Here is an 18,324-nt window from a genome sequence, read left to right as displayed (position 1 = left end):
TCCTTTTTGCGTAGCTTAACAACTCGGTGTTTTTTTCCTGTTTTTCTCGCAAATCTTGGATTTATTCAACTTTTCATGGCTTCTTCGTCTTCGTTGACCTCGGATAAGTTGAGTATAGTGTCTGTTATGTATAAATGTAGGCTCTTGGTAAAATTTTGAGTGATTAATAGGATTAATCTTTGATACAAGAGCCGTAGCCTACCAGAGGTGTCCTGGACACTGTCACTCGCTAGGTATAAATTAGTTAGTCAGAGTGACATTCCTGGTTGTTTTGCTTAATAAAATTTAGCTATTTAGCTTTACATAGGATTTCCTTTCGTGCTTAGTATTATTTGGCGAAGTATTCGCCATTCTGGCCTACGCTAGGCCATGTAGCCTAGTCGTTTGGTCCTAGTACTTAATGCATGATTATGGTTTTTCCGAGTGTAATTAAAATTTTATTGAAGCTTTAGGCTATATTTTATACATTTTAGACTGTGTGGAATATTTCCAAGATTGTATACGTGAGAGTTTCGGTGAATTAGGTAATCGATTCTCTTGGTGCCTAGGCTAATTGCTTATGGAGCCTTAGTATACTTTATCATACTCCCCGGTTGCTTTCTTTTCTTCGGAGAAGGTATGCAATCCCTTTCCCTCTGTTTAAGCCTTGGCTTATCCCTAAGTGGTTTTTTCCGAATTTATTTTCGATAAAACTATACTAGGGTGTTACTGTACCTTCCTGTTCCTGCTGAGTCTGGTTCAAAGAGGGACAGAACAACAGAGTTTTTAGTCTGAGTCCGTGTTGTTTGGCTTGGGGCAGAGTCTCCCTCGCTGACCTAACACTTACAAAGGGAGCTGAGCTCCTTAGGTCACTGTCGAAGGTTTCTGTAGTTATGATTCCTTCTTGTGTGATCGACCAGACTAAGTCCTGTTGCTGTTCTCGGGGAGGATAAATCTTCCCTTGGGAGTTGCAACGCCTTCCTTGCTTTGGTGCTCTGGAAGCTGGCAGGTATTATACTACTGCGCTGGCCCTTTCCCTTAGATCTCCCTTAGGCTAAGACAGAGTTCTTGGCTGCGGGTGATCTGTCACTAAAGCAAGGTTGGCAGGACCCTCTTGTCCCTTCCCCCTCTACTCCGTAATGGCCTAGCCATTACTGTACTGTACCTTGCCGGCCGGCAGAGCTGGCCGGCAGGGGTATTACTGTACCATATGTCATTCTACTTCTGGACCTAGTATAGGTTGGGATATGGATTGACTAAGCCCATTGCCGGCCGGCAGAGACGCTGGACGGCAAGGGTCTTATGTTTTCGAGTGCTGCCCGGACCTCTCTTGGTCCCTCATCCATGCCTGCCGGCAGAGCCGGACGGCATTGGTCAAGGAAGCCTGAATTAAGTTTCTCCCCTTCCTTATATGCACTCTTTCGGTTGCCGGGCTTGGGGGGTTGTGTACACTCTTATCCCGGCATCCATTCTATTTTCTTCTAGTGCTGTACCTGTCCCGGCAGCCGGCCTATGAGGCCGGCTGCCGGCCTATGAGGCCGGCAGCCGGGCAGGGGTAGTCTTCTGGTTCTTTTGCTGCCGGCTGGCATCGGTCTTGTACCTTTGCCGGCCGGCTTATGTCAGTCCTTGTCTGCCGGTCACCAAGAGTGTGGCCGGCAGCTGGGTACTACCTGGCTGTTGCTGGCCGGCAGCTGCTGCCGCCGGCACAGGCATTTGAACCAGAGGGCTGCCGCCCTATAGCTGTTAAGTAGTATACTTTAAAGCTAATTGTGGTGTGTGCCGGCCGGCAAAGGCAGGCCGGCACACATCCTCCTATACTGTACTAGTATTCTTCTGTATAGCATATACAGTAAGAAGAAAACTATAGTAAAAGTTTAGGTACAGCACTGTATCTTCTAACACTATTGTGTTTTCTTACACAGCCCTTTGCTGTTGCCCTCAGACAGGAAGCAGAGTTCTTCCCCGTCTATTATCCAGGATTTTTAAAAATCATTGCCTAGGTGTGAGCTCCACCTGTTTCCTCTGGAAACTTGCATTGGTTACTCTAGTAGAGATAAACCATTTTTGATTTTATTATCCGGAAGGCTGCAACAATGGGTTGTGAGGGAAACACAAGTGTGTGTCTTTCATTTATGAATTGTTATGCTATAATATGCATATCCAGTGATACATAGTTCACTTGATACTCATGGAAATTTCTTCTCTTTACAGGAGGACCCTCCGAAGTGCGGAAATGTTTTCTGCAATGTCCGCAGCAAGAACCTCTGCGGACATGAGTGTTGTAGGAGACACGCAGCATGCGCTGTCTCCAAGGATGATCTCCAGTATTGGGACCCTCAGGTATGTACTGTATGCACTAACCTGATTACTGAGGCTTTTGATTCCCCTAGAACGGCGGAATCAAGGGATATAGCTAGGGAAAAGCTTCGTACTTGGGTAAGGGGCTTCAAGAAGAACACCTCTGGCCCTTATCTTCCAAGTGAGAAGATGAGGGCGTATCTTTTTCCCCAGGCATCAGCTGAGGCAGTGATTCCCCAGCCTCAAGAGGAGATCCTTCAAGATCAAGTCCAGGTGGACGAGGAAGTCGCAGATGCGATGCAAGACATCCAGTTGTGTGACAGGATGTCTGACCTGGACGATCGTTTGGAAGAAGACCTCCTGGCAGAAGGTCAGGATCAAGTTCAAACCCCGGATGTCGTAGAGGATGAGGTCGACGAGGTGTCGGCTACTCCGGTTCAGATGCCGGAGCCTATCCCCTCAACATCGGCTGGCCTCCCAGTAGAACTGGGACAGGCCCTCTCTTCGATTGTTGGAATGATCCAACAAATGCAGAAGGAGAATCAGGAGAAGGCGGCTGCAATGGAACTGCGTATGCAGTCCCTGGCAGAATCACATGGGCCCCGGAAAAGGCTCAATGTGAAAGACCTTCCCATATGCTCAGATGCTAACCCATGGAGGTATGCTGAGCACATGCCGATGACGACTGGAAAGATCGTCATTTCGGATAAGCTGGGTTCAGTTCCCTAGAGGAGGTAGAATTCTGGCCCAGCAAGGCATCATATCCGGACTGCTATGTCCGGCTGAGAAAAGAACCAGCTTCAAGGGAGGAGACAGAGCCGAAGGAGGTCATTGTTATGGACCACGCTAAGGCTCAAGCCCTACTTTCATCCTCGATGAAAGAGAGGGGCTTCTCGAATTCGAAGGTAGCTGCATTGAGCAAGAAGCTCCCTTCGTTTGTGTCCTCTCCTGATAGAGCCTTCCCCTTTTTACAGAAAGGGTTTGCGGCTGTCCTAAAGGCAGTCGAGGCCGGCAAGCCTTGCCCCTCCCTGGAGGAGTGTAAACCCTTGTCGCTGGCTCTACCTATGGACCACAAAGACTGGAAGGATGTCCATCTAACATTCTCAGTGGGAAAGTTGGAGGCTGATATTGCCGGACGGCAATTCGGCGAGGACCTCCCCAAGCTGTCCGAATCTCTTTTACGAAGAGAGTTCGAGACAAAAGAAAGACTGGCTGCCTCAATGTCTCATCAGACTACTCTCGAGACGATGGCAAGTGACCCCAAGGTCCATGAAATGTTCATGGTAGTGGCTAAGTCTCACTTAGCCACAGTGACGAAGGACCTTTATAACTTCGTCAAGGCAAGGAGAGCTTGTAGGGAGTTCGTGTTCACCGGGGCTTCGGTGAGACACGAGCCAAGGAAGTTAATCTCCTCCAACATTTGGGGAAAAGACCTTTTCCCTACCGATGTGGTCAAAGAGGTTGTTGATAAGGCCGCCGTGGAGAATAGAAATCTTCTCCAGAAGTGGGGCCTGGCTATCAAAAGAAAATCTTCCCCGGATGAGGGTCCTCAACCAAAGAGGAAGAATATGAAGACTAGGCTACCATCTCGGCCAGCCAAGCCTTATAGACAGCAACAGCAACTGCAATTGCCTTTGCCTCCAGTGCCCCAGATGGTGGCACAAACCCCGACTGCCTTTCAGTGGGTACCCCAGGCGGTGCCAGGTCAGTCAACCACATTCGCCCCAACGTTCGAAGGACAGTCTTCTTCCTTTCGTGCAAAACCTAGAGGAGCAGCCAGAGGCTTCGTCTAGGCGCCCCTCAAGGGGAAGGGGATTCAGAGGTGGTCGTGGTCAGGGAGGCAAGACCTCAGGACGGCGAGTCCAAGTGAAATGATACCGGTAGGAGGGAGACTGATGAAATTTTGGGATCGCTGGACCTTCGATCCCTGGGCCCAAAGCCTACTCAAGAATGGACTGGGTTGGAGCTGGTACAGCACTCCACCCCCATGCCTTCGGTTTTTCCAACACTCCACCCCCATTTTGGAGGAGTACGTTCAAGAACTGTTGGAGAAAAATGTGATCCGAAAGGTGAAGTCCATCAAATTCCAAGGGAGGCTGTTTTGTGTTCCCAAGAAAGACTCGGAAAAGCTCAGAGTCATTCTGGACTTGTCACCACTCAACAAGTTCATAGTGAATTGCAAATTCAAGATGCTAACACTGCAACACATAAGGACCTTACTGCCCAAGAGGGCATACTCAGTCTCTATAGACTTGTCAGACGCCTATTGGCACATTCCAATCAGCCGTCGACTCTCCCCCTACCTAGGGTTCAGGCTACAACGAAAACTGTACGCCTTCAGAGCCATGCCATTCGGGCTAAACATAGCCCCAAGGATTTTCACGAAGCTTGCGAGCGCAGCTCTCAAACAATTACGCCTAAAGGGAATTCAGGTAGTAGCCTACCTGGACGACTGGCTGGTGTGGGCAGCATCCGAGACCGAATGCTTGCAAGCTTCCAGTCAGGTGATCCAGTTCCTAGAGTACCTAGGCTTCAAGATCAACAAGAAAAAGTCTCGACTTTCTCCATCCAAAAGTTCCAGTGGCTGGGAATCCACTGGGACCTTTTGTCACACAGTTTCTCCATCCCAATGAAGAAAAGGAAGGAGATAGCGGGCTCTGTCAAGAGACTTCTAGATTCCGAAAGGATATCAAGACGCGAACAGGAGAGGGTACTAGGCTCTCTCCAGTTTGCTTCAGTGACAGACCCAGTGCTAAGAGCACAGCTAAAGGATGCAACCGGAGTTTGGAGAAGGTATGCATCAAACGCGCGAAGAGACCTGAGAAGACCAGTGCCGCCTCGGCTACGTACTCTTCTCAGACCTTGGTCCCAAGCCAGACATCTAAAGAAGTCTGTTCTTCTTCAGCCACCTCCCCCGTCGTTGACGATTCACTCAGGACGCCTCAAAGGAGGGATGGGGAGGTCACTCTCATCGGAAAAAAGTCCAGGGGACTTGGTCCAAGCTATTCAGGACCTTTCATATAAACTTTCTAGAAGCTATGGCAGTGCTCCTTACCTTAAAGAAAGTCTCCCCGCGTCACTCGATCCACATAAGATTGGTGACAGACAGCGAGGTGGTTGTGAGATGCTTGAATCGACAAGGGTCGAGGTCACCACCTCTCAACCAAGTGATGTTAGCCATTTTCCGATTGGCGGAAAAGAAGAAGTGGTACCTGTCGGCAGTTCACCTTCAAGGAGTCCGCAATGTGACAGCGGACGCTCTATCCAGGTTCACACCGATAGAGTCGGAATGGTCCTTAGACGCAGGATCATTTTCCTTCATTCTGAATCAAGTCCCAGAACTGCAAATAGACCTCTTTGCGACGAAAGACAACAAGAAGTTGCCCCTGTACGTGTCCCCGTACGAGGACCCCTTAGCGGAAGCAGTGGACGCAATGTCCCTCGACTGGAACAGATGGTCCAGGATTTATCTGTTCCCTCCTCACAACCTTCTGTTGAGGGTCCTCAACAAACTGAGATCCTTCAAGGGAGTAGCGGCAATAGTGGCCCACAAGTGGGCGAACAGCATGTGGTTCCCCTTGGCGTTGGAACTACAGATGAAGTTCGTGCCGCTACCACACATCCAGTTCTGACCCAGCGAGTCCAGAAGTCGACTGTCTGCGCTTCATTACAGAAAACCCAGACCCTGCAGCTCATGATTTTCTCGCCCTAGCGGTGAGAAAGCGCTTCGGGATTTCGAAAGCCAGCATAGACTTCCTAGAGGAATACAAGTGCAAATCGACTAGAAGGCAATATGAGTCATCTTGGAGAAAATGGGTGGCCTTTGTAAAGGCAAAGAATCCGCAGGAGATCTCAACAGATTTCTGCTTATCTTTCTTCATCCATCTCCATGGCCAAGGATTGGCAGCTAACACGATTTCAGTGTGTAAATCGGCTTTGATGAGACCCATTTTATTTGCCTTCCAGATCGACCTAGGTAACGAGATCTTTAATAAAGTTCCGAAAGCCTGCGCTAGGCTCAGACCTTCAGCACCTCCAAAGCCCATCTCATGGTCTTTAGACAAAGTTCTTCATTTCGCCTCCTTGTTGAGCAATGAAGAATGTGCGTTAAAGGATTTGACGCAAAAAGTTATTTTCCTATTTGCACTCGCGTCCGGGGCCAGGGTTAGTGAAATCGTAGCCCCTCTCGAGAGAGGCAGGTCGTGTTCAGTTCCTGGATGGGGGGGAGCTGAACCTGTTTCCGGATCCTACGTTTCTCGCCAAGAATGAGTTACCCACCAACAGGTGGGGTCCCTGGAGAATCTGTCCTCTGAAAGAAGATGCATCTCTATGTCCAGTAGAATGCCTAAAGGTCTATCTTCGTAGAACTTCAGACTTCAAGGGTAGTCAACTATTCAGGGGAGAAACATCAGGCTCAAATTTATCTCTGAATCAACTCAGAGCGAAAATGACATATTTTATTCGCAGAGCGGATCCTGACAGTACACCCGCAGGTCACGATCCGAGGAAAGTTGCCTCATCCCTAAATTTCTTTAATTGTATGGATTTTGAACATCTCCGTTCATACACGGGCTGGAAGTCTTCCAGGGTGTTCTTTCGCCACTATGCGAAGCAAGTAGAGGAACTTAAGAGATCTGTGGTAGCAGTGGGTCGTGTAGTTAACCCTACTGTTTAACTCTGCGAGGAACAGTGGTCTTAATTGGGGACGATTAAGTCCAGGGTGAGTGTGTAGGTACATACTGTACTACAAACTAAATGAGGGCACCAAGTGCCCATATAGACTGTTCCTTCCTTCAAAGGTGAACCTTGCATAAGTTCAGACATGTGTGCCAAGCGTTTCTAACGCTAATGTGATTGATTTGTAATACAGATTTTTTATGACTTGATACCTTGGTATCTCATTAAAGTGGTGTTTAATGGTTTTTCTTTCAGATAAACAAGTTCTGTTTACTATCATACTTATGCTTAAAGTTTTGGGTTACCCTCTTTTATATAAATATATGATATTTGTTGTTAACCTGTCTGTTTATTATCTGTCAATAAACTTGTTCTTGAGAACCTTGCGTCTCTTTCACCTGTGTCAATTTATTGGTATAATTGAGCATTTTAATTCTATGTATCTTATCTGGGATAATTCTGATAGAATTGTTCTGTCTTGCAAGCTATGTTGCATTGGTTTATGTAAGTCCCCTAATGGGAGGACTCCGTCCCATAAAGGGACGAGGGCGGTTTTATTAGTTTCTTCCTATGCGGATATAAACCTTTGTTCAATACAAGTATTGTACGGATGACTGGTCAATATATTGACGCAGTGGTTCTATACAAACTATGCTTTACTTAATATAGGGCGAGACCACTATATTAGCTTGCCTGGTATTCATACATAGATATATGTACTCTTCGAGACTTTCCAGAGTCTAGTAGGACTCTTCCCTGTAGGGGGCAGGAAGCTCTAACATAGTTTATAGTTAGTTGAAAAGATGTATAACGGTAACATCTTAGGTCTCTAGGTCTAGTCGACCGGGAATAAATATCTCCGGGGAGTACGGCACGTTCTGAGAATCCACAGATACAGTAATGCTCTGGTACACTTCCATCAGGACGACATGGCTTGAGCCCAAAAAACGGATTTTGAGCGAAGCGAAAAATCTATTTTTGGGTGAGATAGCCATGTCGTCCTGATGGACCCGCCCTTGCCTTTCTAAGAAAGGGCTGTAGGACCCCTCCCTACATACAGTATCTGTAGCACCTCGTGTACGCTACAAGGAATACAGATGCGCCAGGATTGGCGCCAGGCACGCATACGAATCGGGGGATAGGGAAGCCTTGGGAGCGGCTCCCCTTTTTCTTTCCCGAATTCGTATCTCGTCAATCTCCCTCCTACGAGACGAATCTCTATTCAGGTCGTAGATTGCCATGTGACGTGTCTAGAATACGTCCTCTGATATGTCGCGATATCCCTTTCACGAGGGATACTCGCTCCAGGAGTTAGAATTCTGGTACCTTAAGGTAAATTCTCTGGGAATATCGCCGTAGTTGTAATATACCCTAGGAAGCTACCCTATAGGAACTTCCATCAGGACGACATGGCTATCTCACCCAAAAATAGATTTTTCGCTTCGCTCAAAATCCGTTATATATATATATATATATATATTTATATATATATTATATATCTATACATAAATATATATATATATATATATATACATATACATAAAATATATATATATATATATATACACATACATATACATATGTGTACATACATATACATATGTGTACATACATATACATATGTGTCTGTGTAAGTATATGTGTGTGTAAGTCTGTGTATGGAAAGGGTGTGCATTCATTAAAATATAAGGAATTTTATTAATTTTAATAGATTAATGCCCCAAAAATGTTATCTGCTTCATTTAATCACCAAATATCCTAGAACTGACTGATGCAATAAATCAAATCAACAATCCTTCTCTCCTTCGTCAGGAACAGGCACGGTGTCCGTCGAAGTCTCCGACGTGAACGACGTGCCCCCGCGCTTCTCCCGGTCCGAGTGGACCCTGGACGTGTCCGAGAGGCTGACGCCGGACAATGTCCTGGCCACGCTGACAGTCATCGATCAGGATGTGTCCAATAATTTCACCTTCAGAGTAAGTTCTTCTTCTGTAGTCTTGTGAGGAGTGGCATGCCGTCTCTCTCTCTCTCTCTCTCTCTCTCTGTCTCTCTCTCTCTCTCTCTCTCCAGAAGGATGTGTTGATGGAATGGTAACTATCTCTCTCTCTCTCTCTCTCTCTCTCTCTCTCTCTCTCCAGAAGGATGGGTTAATGTATTGGTGACATTCTCTCTCTCTCTCTCTCTCTCTCTCTCTCTCTCTCTCCAGAAGGATGGTTTGATGGAATGGTAACTCTCTCTCTCTCTCTCTCTCTCTCTCTCCAGAATGATGGGTTGATGGAATGGTAACTCTCTCTCTCTCTCTCTCTCTCTCTCTCTCTCCAGAAGGATGGTTGATGGAATGGTAACTCTCTCTCTCTCTCTCTCTCTCTCTCTCTCTCTCTCTCTCCAGAAGGATGGGTTGATGGAATGGTAACTCTCTCTCTCTCTCTCTCTCTCTCTCTCCAGAAGGATGGGTTGATGGAATGGTAACTCTCTCTCTCTCTCTCTCTCTCTCTCTCTCTCTCTCTCTCCAGAAGGATGGGTTTGATGGAATGGTAACTCTCTCTCTCTCTCTCTCTCTCTCTCTCTCTCTCTCCAGAAGGATGGGTTGATGGAATGGTAACTTTCTCTCTCTCCCTCTCTCTCTCTCTCTCTCTCTCTCTCTCTCTCTCCCCAGAAGGTTGGATTGATGGAATAGTAACCACACACTCTCTCTCTCTCTCTCTCTCTCTCTCTCTCTCCAGAAGGATGAGTTGATGGAATGGTAACATTCTCTCTCTCTCTCTCTCTCTCTCTCTCTCTCTCTCTTCAGAAGGATGAGTTGATGGAATGGTAACATTCTCTCTCTCTCTCTCTCTCTCTCTCTCTCTCTCTCTCTCTCTCTTCAGAAGGATGAGTTGATGGAATGGTAACATTCTCTCTCTCTCTCTCTCTCTCTCTCTCTCTCTCTCTCTCGCCCAGAAGGTTGGGTTGATGGAATAGTAACACACACTCTCTCTCTCTCTCTCTCTCTCTCTCTCTCTCTCCAGAAGGATGAGTTGATGGAAGGGTAACATTCTCTCTCTCTCTCTCTCTCTCTCTCTCTCTATAAGGATGGGTTAATGTAATGGTGACACCTACCCCCCCCTCTCTCTCTCTCTCTCTCTCTCTCTCTCTCTCTCTCTCGCCCCAGAAGGTTGGGTTGATGGAATAGTAACACACTCTCTCTCTCTCTCTCTCTCTCTCTCTCTCTCTCTCTCCAGAAGGATGAGTTGATGGAAGGGTAACATTCTCTCTCTCTCTCTCTCTCTCTCTCTAAGGATGGGTTAATGTAATGGTGACACCTACCCCCCCCCTCTCTCTCTCTCTCTCTCTCTCTCCAGAAGGATGGGTTAAATGTAATGGTGACTCTCTCTCTCTCTCTCTCTCTCTCTCTCTCTCTCTCTCTCCCTCTCTCTCTCTAAAAGGATGGGTTATTGTAATTGTGACAGCTCTCTCTCTCTCTCTCTCTCTCTCTCTCTCTCTCTCTCTACGATTCTAAGATTTTCTATTGAAGTGAAAAGAATTATCTAGATTGGTTAGAGAATTTCCTGTTATTAAAATATATTTTTTATATCGTCCCCACCTGATATATATATATATATATATATACAATTTGGATCTTTTTGTATATGTACTTACGATTTACATAAAGTGATAAGGAATCCGGTAACTGTGAATTTAATTTATAATTTTTTATGTGTAGATTATATAAGTAATCCCGTTATTTTATAATCTTTCATATCCTTTTACAGGATCCTATAAGCATGCATTTTTATTTCCTTCATATGTTTATAGATATTACTATGTAAAATTCTGTTATTCTACAGATTAATTAAATTCAATTTCCTGTTGATTTTTAGACAGGAAATCTTGCTGTTTTTCAATTTTCTCTTAATAATCCTATTCCTTAAATTGGGAACCTATTGATGTATAATATGTATAAATTTTTCACAGTTTTACGTTGGTCAACAGCTGATCCTAATATTCTTAATATTTAATAAGGGTATTTAACTCAAATTGTATATTTAATTTCCAATTTTTGAAACTGAAACGTTTTAAAGTTATTTCCTGAAAAAAGTATCGATGGATTGATAATGGGTAAGAGTTGATAAAGGAGAAAGGGAAAAAGGAGAGAGTAGGGATGCTGAGCCAGATATCAGAGGGCGAAATTTATTAAGGAACTATTTCAGATCACAAACTCATGAAAAGAAACTGAAGGAAGAGTGACGAACGATTTCAAGAATTTCGAAGAAACCAATAAGTGGAGCAAGTTTGGGGGTGGGGGGGTGGGGTGGGGGGGCGGCTTGCCCAGGCTGCCAATGTATTTCGTGCGGTCCACTGTAGTTACTACTGATAAGCCTTTGCATCTACTTTTTATTTTTCTTCTTGCCTCCTTCCCGCTTCCTTTCTTCCATTCTGCTGTATAATCCCTCTTATATTTTGGTTTATAGCTCAATGGCAGGATTACTATGTATAGGAATCTATGTACACACACACACACACACACATATATATATATATATATATATTTAAAAATATACATACACATACATATACATATGCAAATATGCATAAAACGATTTGTATATATCTAGATTTGTATATTATATATATATATATATATGCATATGCATATATATATATATATATATAAGGACTGGGTAGAAGGAATTATGTAGTTGTTATGGGTGACTTAAATGCTAGAGTGGGTGCTGGAGAGGTAGAAGGTGTCATTGGGAAATATGGCGTACCAGGTGAAAATGAGAGTGGTGAGAGACTGGTAGATATGTGTGTTGAACAAGAGATGGTAATAAGTGCTAGCTTTTTTAAAAAGAAAGATAAAAATAAGTATACATGGGTAAGAGTGGCAAATGGAAGAGTAGTAGAAAGGGCATTAATGGATTATGTGTTGATAACAAAAAGAATGTTTGGAAGATTGAAAGACGTGCACGTGTTTAGGGTATGGCTAACGGTATGTCTGATCATTTTTTGGTGGAAGGAAAATTAGTTGCAGCAAAAGAGTGGGGGAATAGAGTAGGTGGATGTAAAAGGAGCTAGTGAGGGTTGAAGAGCTAATAAAACCGGGGGTAAAAAGTAAATATCAGGAAAGGTTGAAAATGGCATATGACGAGGTGAGAGTAAGAGAAACTGGTAATTTAGAGGAGGAGTGGAAGTTAGCAAAAGAAAATTTTGTTGGGATTGCAAGTGATGTATGTGGCAAGAAGGTTGTTGGAGGCAGCATGAGGAAGGGCAGTGAATGGTGGAATGAAGGAGTGAAGGTAAAAGTGGAAGAGAAAAAGAGGGCTTTTGAAGAATGGCTGCAGAGTAATAGTATAGAGAAGTATGAAAAATATAGAGAGCAAAAGGTGGAAGTAAAGCGCAAGGTACGTGAGGCAAAGAGGGCAGCTGACCTGAGGTGGGGTCAGGGACTGGGTCAGTCATATGAAGAGAATAAGAAGAAGTTTTTGGAAAGAAGTGAAGAGAGTAAGGAAGGCCGGCGCAAGAATTGAAGAGACAGTGAAAGATGGAAATGGAAGGTTATTAAAAGGAGAGGAGGCAAGGAAAAGGTGGGCGGAATATTTTGAAAGTTTGCTGAATGTTGAGGATGATAGGGAGGCAGATATAATTGCGGTTCCAGGTGTTGAGGTGCCAGTGATGGGAGATGAGAATGAGAGAGAGATTACAATAGAGGAAGTGAGGAGAGCACTAGATGAAACGAGAGTAGGAAAAGCATCGGGTATGGATGGTGTGAAAGCTGAGATGTTGAAGGAAGGGGGTGTGACTGTACTTGAATGGCTGGTGAGATTGTTTAATGTGTGTTTTGTGTTGTCAATGGTACCAGTAGATTGGGTCTGTGCATGTATTGTACCACTATATAAGGGTAAGGGAGATGTGCATGAGTGTTGTAATTCAAGAGGTATTAGTTTGTTGAGTGTAGTTGGAAAAGTGTATGGTAGAATACTGATTAATAGGATTAAGGATAAAACAGAGAATGCAATCTTGGAAGTACAGGGTGGTTTTAGAAGAGGTAGGGGTTGTATGAATCAGATTTTACAGTTAGGCAGATATGCGAGAAATATTTAGCAAAAGGTAAGGAGGTGTATGTTGCGTTTATGGATCTGGAGAAAGCATATGATAGAGTTGATAGGGAAGCAATGTGGAATGTGATGAGGTTATATGGAGTTGGTGGAAGGTTGTTGCAAGCAGTGAAAAGTTTCTACACAGGTAGTAAAGCATGTGTTAGAATAGGAAATGAGGTGAGCGATTGGTTTCCGGTGAGAGTGGGGCTGAGACAGGGATGTGTGATGTCGCCGTGGTTGTTTAACTTGTATGTTGATGGAGTGGTGAGAGAGGTGAATGCTAGAGTGCTTGGACGAGGATTAAAACTGGTAGGCGAGAATGATCATGAATGGGAGGTAAATCAGTTGTTGTTTGCGGATGATACTGTACTGGTAGCAGACACAGAAGAGAAGCTTGACCGACTAGTGACAGAATTTGGAAGGGTGTGTGAGAGAAGGAAGTTGAGAGTTAATGTGGGTAAGAGTAAGGTTATGAGATGTACGAGAAGGGAAGGTGGTGCAAGGTTGAATGTCATGTTGAATGGAGAGTTACTTGAGGAGGTGGATCAGTTTAAGTACTTGGGGTCTGTTGTTGCAGCAAATGGTGGAGTGGAAGCAGATGTACGTCAGAGAGTGAATGAAGGTTGCAAAGTGTTGGGGGCAGTTAAGGGAGTAGTAAAAAATAGAGGATTGGGCATGAATGTAAAGAGAGTTCTATATGAGAAAGTGATTGTACCAACTGTGATGTATGGATCGGAGTTGTGGGGAATGAAAGTGATGGAGAGACAGAAATTGAATGTGTTTGAGATGAAGTGTCTGAGGAGTATGGCTGGTGTATCTCGAGTAGATAGGGTTAGGAACGAAGTGGTGAGGGTGAGAACGGGTGTAAGAAATGAGTTAGCGGCTAGAGTGGATATGAATGTGTTGAGGTGGTTTGGCCATGTTGAGAGAATGGAAAATGGCTGTCTGCTAAAGAAGGTGATGAATGCAAGAGTTGATGGGAGAAGTACAAGAGGAAGGCCAAGGTTTGGGTGGATGGATGGTGTGAAGAAAGCTCTGGGTGATAGGAGGATAGATGTGAGAGAGCCAAGAGAGCGTGCTAGAAATAGGAATGAATGGCGAGCGATTGTGACGCAGTTCCGGTAGGCCCTGCTGCTTCCTCCGGTGCCTTAGATGACCGCGGAGGTAGCAGCAGTAGGGGACTCAGCAGTATGAAGCTTCATCTGTGGTGGAAATGTGGGAGGTTGGGCTGTGGCACCCTAGCAGTACCAGCTGAACTCGGCTGAGTCCCTGGTTAGGCTGGAGGAACGTAGAGAGTAGAGGTCCCCTTTTTGTTTTGTTTCTTGTTGTCGGCTACCCCCCAAAATTGGGGGAAGTGCCTTTGGTATATGTATGTATATATACATATACATATACATATATGCATATATATATATACATATACATATATGCATATATATATATATATATATATATATATAATATATATATATATATATATATATATATATATATATATATATATATATATATATATATATTTATATGTGTTTGTGTGCGTGTGTATGTATACGGTAGGTATGTATGTATATATACATATAAACACAGACATATACTTATACATATATTGGCTGTGTTTGTAGCAACTTTACTCCACGAAAAGATTCAACCTCCTTTTTGATGTCCATTTACTTGTATCCTCTAACAACGCTTATGTTTCTGCACCTGCAGGTAGTACCAGGCAGTGGCAGAGGGTGGGAGATGTTCCGAGTGGATGGACGCAAGACAGGGACTCCTGGCGGAGACCTCCGGGCGGTGGAGCCCTTGGACTACGAGAATGAGGAACACAGGAAGGGATTCAAGTTCAAGGTCCAAGTGTCAGATTTGGTAAGTAGTTAGTCGGGGGAGGATCCTACCCCCTTTATTATTATTATTATTATTATTATTATTATTATTAGTTGCTAAGCTACAACCCTAATTGGAAAAGCAAGAGGCTGTAAACCCAGGGGCTTCTACAGGGAAAATAGCCCAGTGAGGAAAGGAAATAAAGAAAAACAGAATTTTTTAAGAAGTGTAACAACATTTAGTAAATATTTCCTATGTAAACTATAAAAACTTTAACAACACAAAAGGAATAGAAATAAGATAGAATAGTGTGCCCAAGTATACCCTCAAGCAAGAGAACTCTAACCCAAAACATTGGAAGACCATGGTACAGAGGTTGACTATTGTAAGACTGACAAGATATATATATATATATATATATATATATATATATATAATATATATATATATATATATATATATATATATATATATATATATAAAGAATAGGTGTACCAAATTGAAGACTTTTTAAAGAATGACTTTCAACATGTATTTTAATTCAAAACTTATTTTACCAATCTCCTTTTAGAGCATCTGTAAATGTATTCCTTATGTATTTTCCAGCTCGTCTTCCAAATGCGCTTTACTCCTCAGGCTTCCTATTTGCATGCAATTTAAGAGACAAAGAATTTGAATTTGTACAGAGAGAGTTTGGCTTGGTCTGAGTTGTTATATTCAAGTCTTTTAAGGCACTTCATCGACCATTTTATTTGAATTTTTTATTGTTTTAACAGTTTTCAGTCTCTGCAATACTTGCTGTTTTTAGTCCCTGCAATACTTACTGTTAATGGTGATGCATGTATTCTAATTAATAATATACATATAAATAAATGACCTGCTCTAATGTCTAATGTAGTCAAGTAGCCAATCACATAATTTTTTTCTCTCTCAAGCTAATGAACCCTGATGTCTAACTTCTAGGGAGACGAAGGCTGGAACGACATGTATCATGTGGATGGAGCTTGGGTCAACCTCAATCTTGTCGACGCTAATGATAACGCCCCTGTCTTCACCACGGACAACGCCCAACTCACATTGGCTGAAGACACGGCCCCCGGGACCCTGCTGGCTACTTTCACCGCCCACGATATCGATGGGGTAAGGATGATTTATGTTTGCCTTAGCATCCCATGTCTTACTTGACTTGTCCAAGCAACCCTTGTTTCACTTGAATTGTCCTAGAAGCCCGTGACTCATCTAAGTAATTCCAGCAATCTTTGTCTCACTTAACAACGTGTCTTAGCTCACTGCTCTCACTTGACTGGTCTCACCTCTCTGTGTCTCACTTAACTTTTTCGAGCTCCTTGTGTCTCACTTTGTCTCACTCAACTTATCTGAGCTCCCTCCCTATGTTTCACTTAACTTGTCTAAGCACCCATTGTCTCACTGCACTTGTCCTAGGATCCTGTGTCTCCTTTAACTTAACATAGAATCCTGTGTCTCACATAATTTGGTCCAGCACCCCATGTCTCACTTAATTTTACCTAACACCCTGTGCCTTACATAACTTTTCTTAACATCCTGTGTTTCAATTGATTTATCCAAGCACCCTATCTTTAATTTAACTGTCCCTAGTACCCTGTGTCTCACCTAATCTATCCAGAACATTGTAAACCAAACGTGTCCAAGGACCATGTCAATGTACCAAACTTATCCTAGAATGCCAGGCTCTACTTAACTTCCAATAGGATCGTGTGTTATTCCTTACCTTTCCCAATTCATTGTTTCTAACAGTGAATATCACGTGGTGTACTATAAACATTTCTAAAGGATCTTTAAAAGCCTTCCCATGACCTCTTAGTTGCATTGGCTTTGCGTCCTATTTTTCCTATGCTCACGCTTCATTTATTTCCTTTTGCTGCCCAACTTCATTCACATTTACTCCCCGTTTTAATTTGGGCAGTTATTGGCCCCACAGGCACCAGGGCTGGGCTGTATATCCCAAAATTTTGAATTCAAAGTTTAATTCTATCTCAAAGGACTGTGGCATCCTTCACCTACCCAGGCCCTGAAGTGTGTTGTCATACTGAAGAGTAGTTCCCTTCCTAATTTCTGTTTGGATATCATGATCTGCTTAACCAGCAATTGGATAGTTTTTTCGTCTTGGAACACCTTGTCCTACATTATGTAACCTATGATAGCCTATCCAAACCAGATTACCCTCAGTTGTCGTGTCATACCAAACCTACTTCAAGGTGTCTTGTTCTACCTAACATTCTAAACTTCTGTAACCTACGTAATTTGCCAAACCGTGCCATGTTATACCTAACCCATTCAGAGCTACTGCGTCTAATGTAACCAGTAGTAAGACATTCCAACAACCCAATAATCATTATTTCATGAGATATCTACGAACCTTCCGCAAAGTTTTACCTGGATTTATCTCTCAGTTTCCTCTTGTTATCACTTTCACATTACTTTTATTATTTGGATTACACTGTTTAAAACCTTAGGAACACAACTACATATACAGGTGCTACATTTGCAAAGGTTATTGTTCTTGTAGATGGGTAAAACCATGAGTTTATTGGTAAGTCTACAAGTGTGTTGCAGATTAATTGTTCCACTGGTAAAAAATATACCAAAAAATAAATTAATGATCTTTTGCAATTTAATACCCCTTGTGATGAAATCAAAGTGAGATTATGTTTAGAATTGCAGTTATTACTCCCCACGGAAAAAAGTAATTAATATAGGATTTAAAAGAGTTATCTCTGGTTTTTATAATTGGTAGAGAAAACAATTAGAAAAATAATTAGAAACCCTTCAGCTTCCAAATGTGGAAGGTAAATTACATTGTCGAGTGTTCTTACCAGTAATCAGCATGAAATGAAAAAATGTTAGCCTGAAAGAAATTCGTATGAGACTCATTTTCGAATCTCTCAATATGAGATTTCTACTAAGCTGAGCAGTTAGATTGAGAGTAAAGGTCACCTAAGATTTTTTCTAAAAGGTAACACATTTCATAGGGATTAGTGCTACCTGTGCACTGTTGGTATTACGAAGGGATCTTTGAAACATCACTTTTATCGCTAGCTGTACCCAAATGGTATGTGTCTGTTGTATCAATACTAGTGTATGCAACCCGACAAAAAGGACAGATAATATTTAGGTATGCATACATACATATTCAGCTCTTCCCAAACCCTCAACTTTTCTTAACTACAACACGAAAGTTTCGGCAACTTTTAGAAGATTGTGGTTTCTCAGTGTACATCTAGGATTCTAGGGGGTACCTCCCTCACCAGGGTATGACTGCTCCATTTCACCGTACCCGAGGGAAGGGGAGAGACCGAGTAGTCATCCGTCTAGCATTGTTACTTAGCGTGATTGGGAGCTAATTATATATATATATATATATATATATTATATATATATGTGTGTGTGTGTGTGTGTGTGTATACACATTATAAAGAGGAGATGT

At 43.1% G+C, this 18,324-nt stretch overlaps 1 pseudogene; it reads left to right on the top strand.

Annotated features, from left to right (window-relative positions):
• Positions 1 to 8,798: 8,798 nt before the first annotated feature.
• The window catches only part of LOC137625264 (putative neural-cadherin 2), an 80,039-nt pseudogene continuing 70,513 nt past the window's right edge, over positions 8,799 to 18,324 (top strand).

The sequence above is a fragment of the Palaemon carinicauda genome, chromosome 32, assembly GCF_036898095.1.
Source record: "Palaemon carinicauda isolate YSFRI2023 chromosome 32, ASM3689809v2, whole genome shotgun sequence".
Classification (NCBI taxonomy): Eukaryota; Metazoa; Arthropoda; class Malacostraca; order Decapoda; family Palaemonidae; genus Palaemon; species Palaemon carinicauda.
This window is presented reverse-complemented; position numbering and strand designations above follow the sequence as displayed.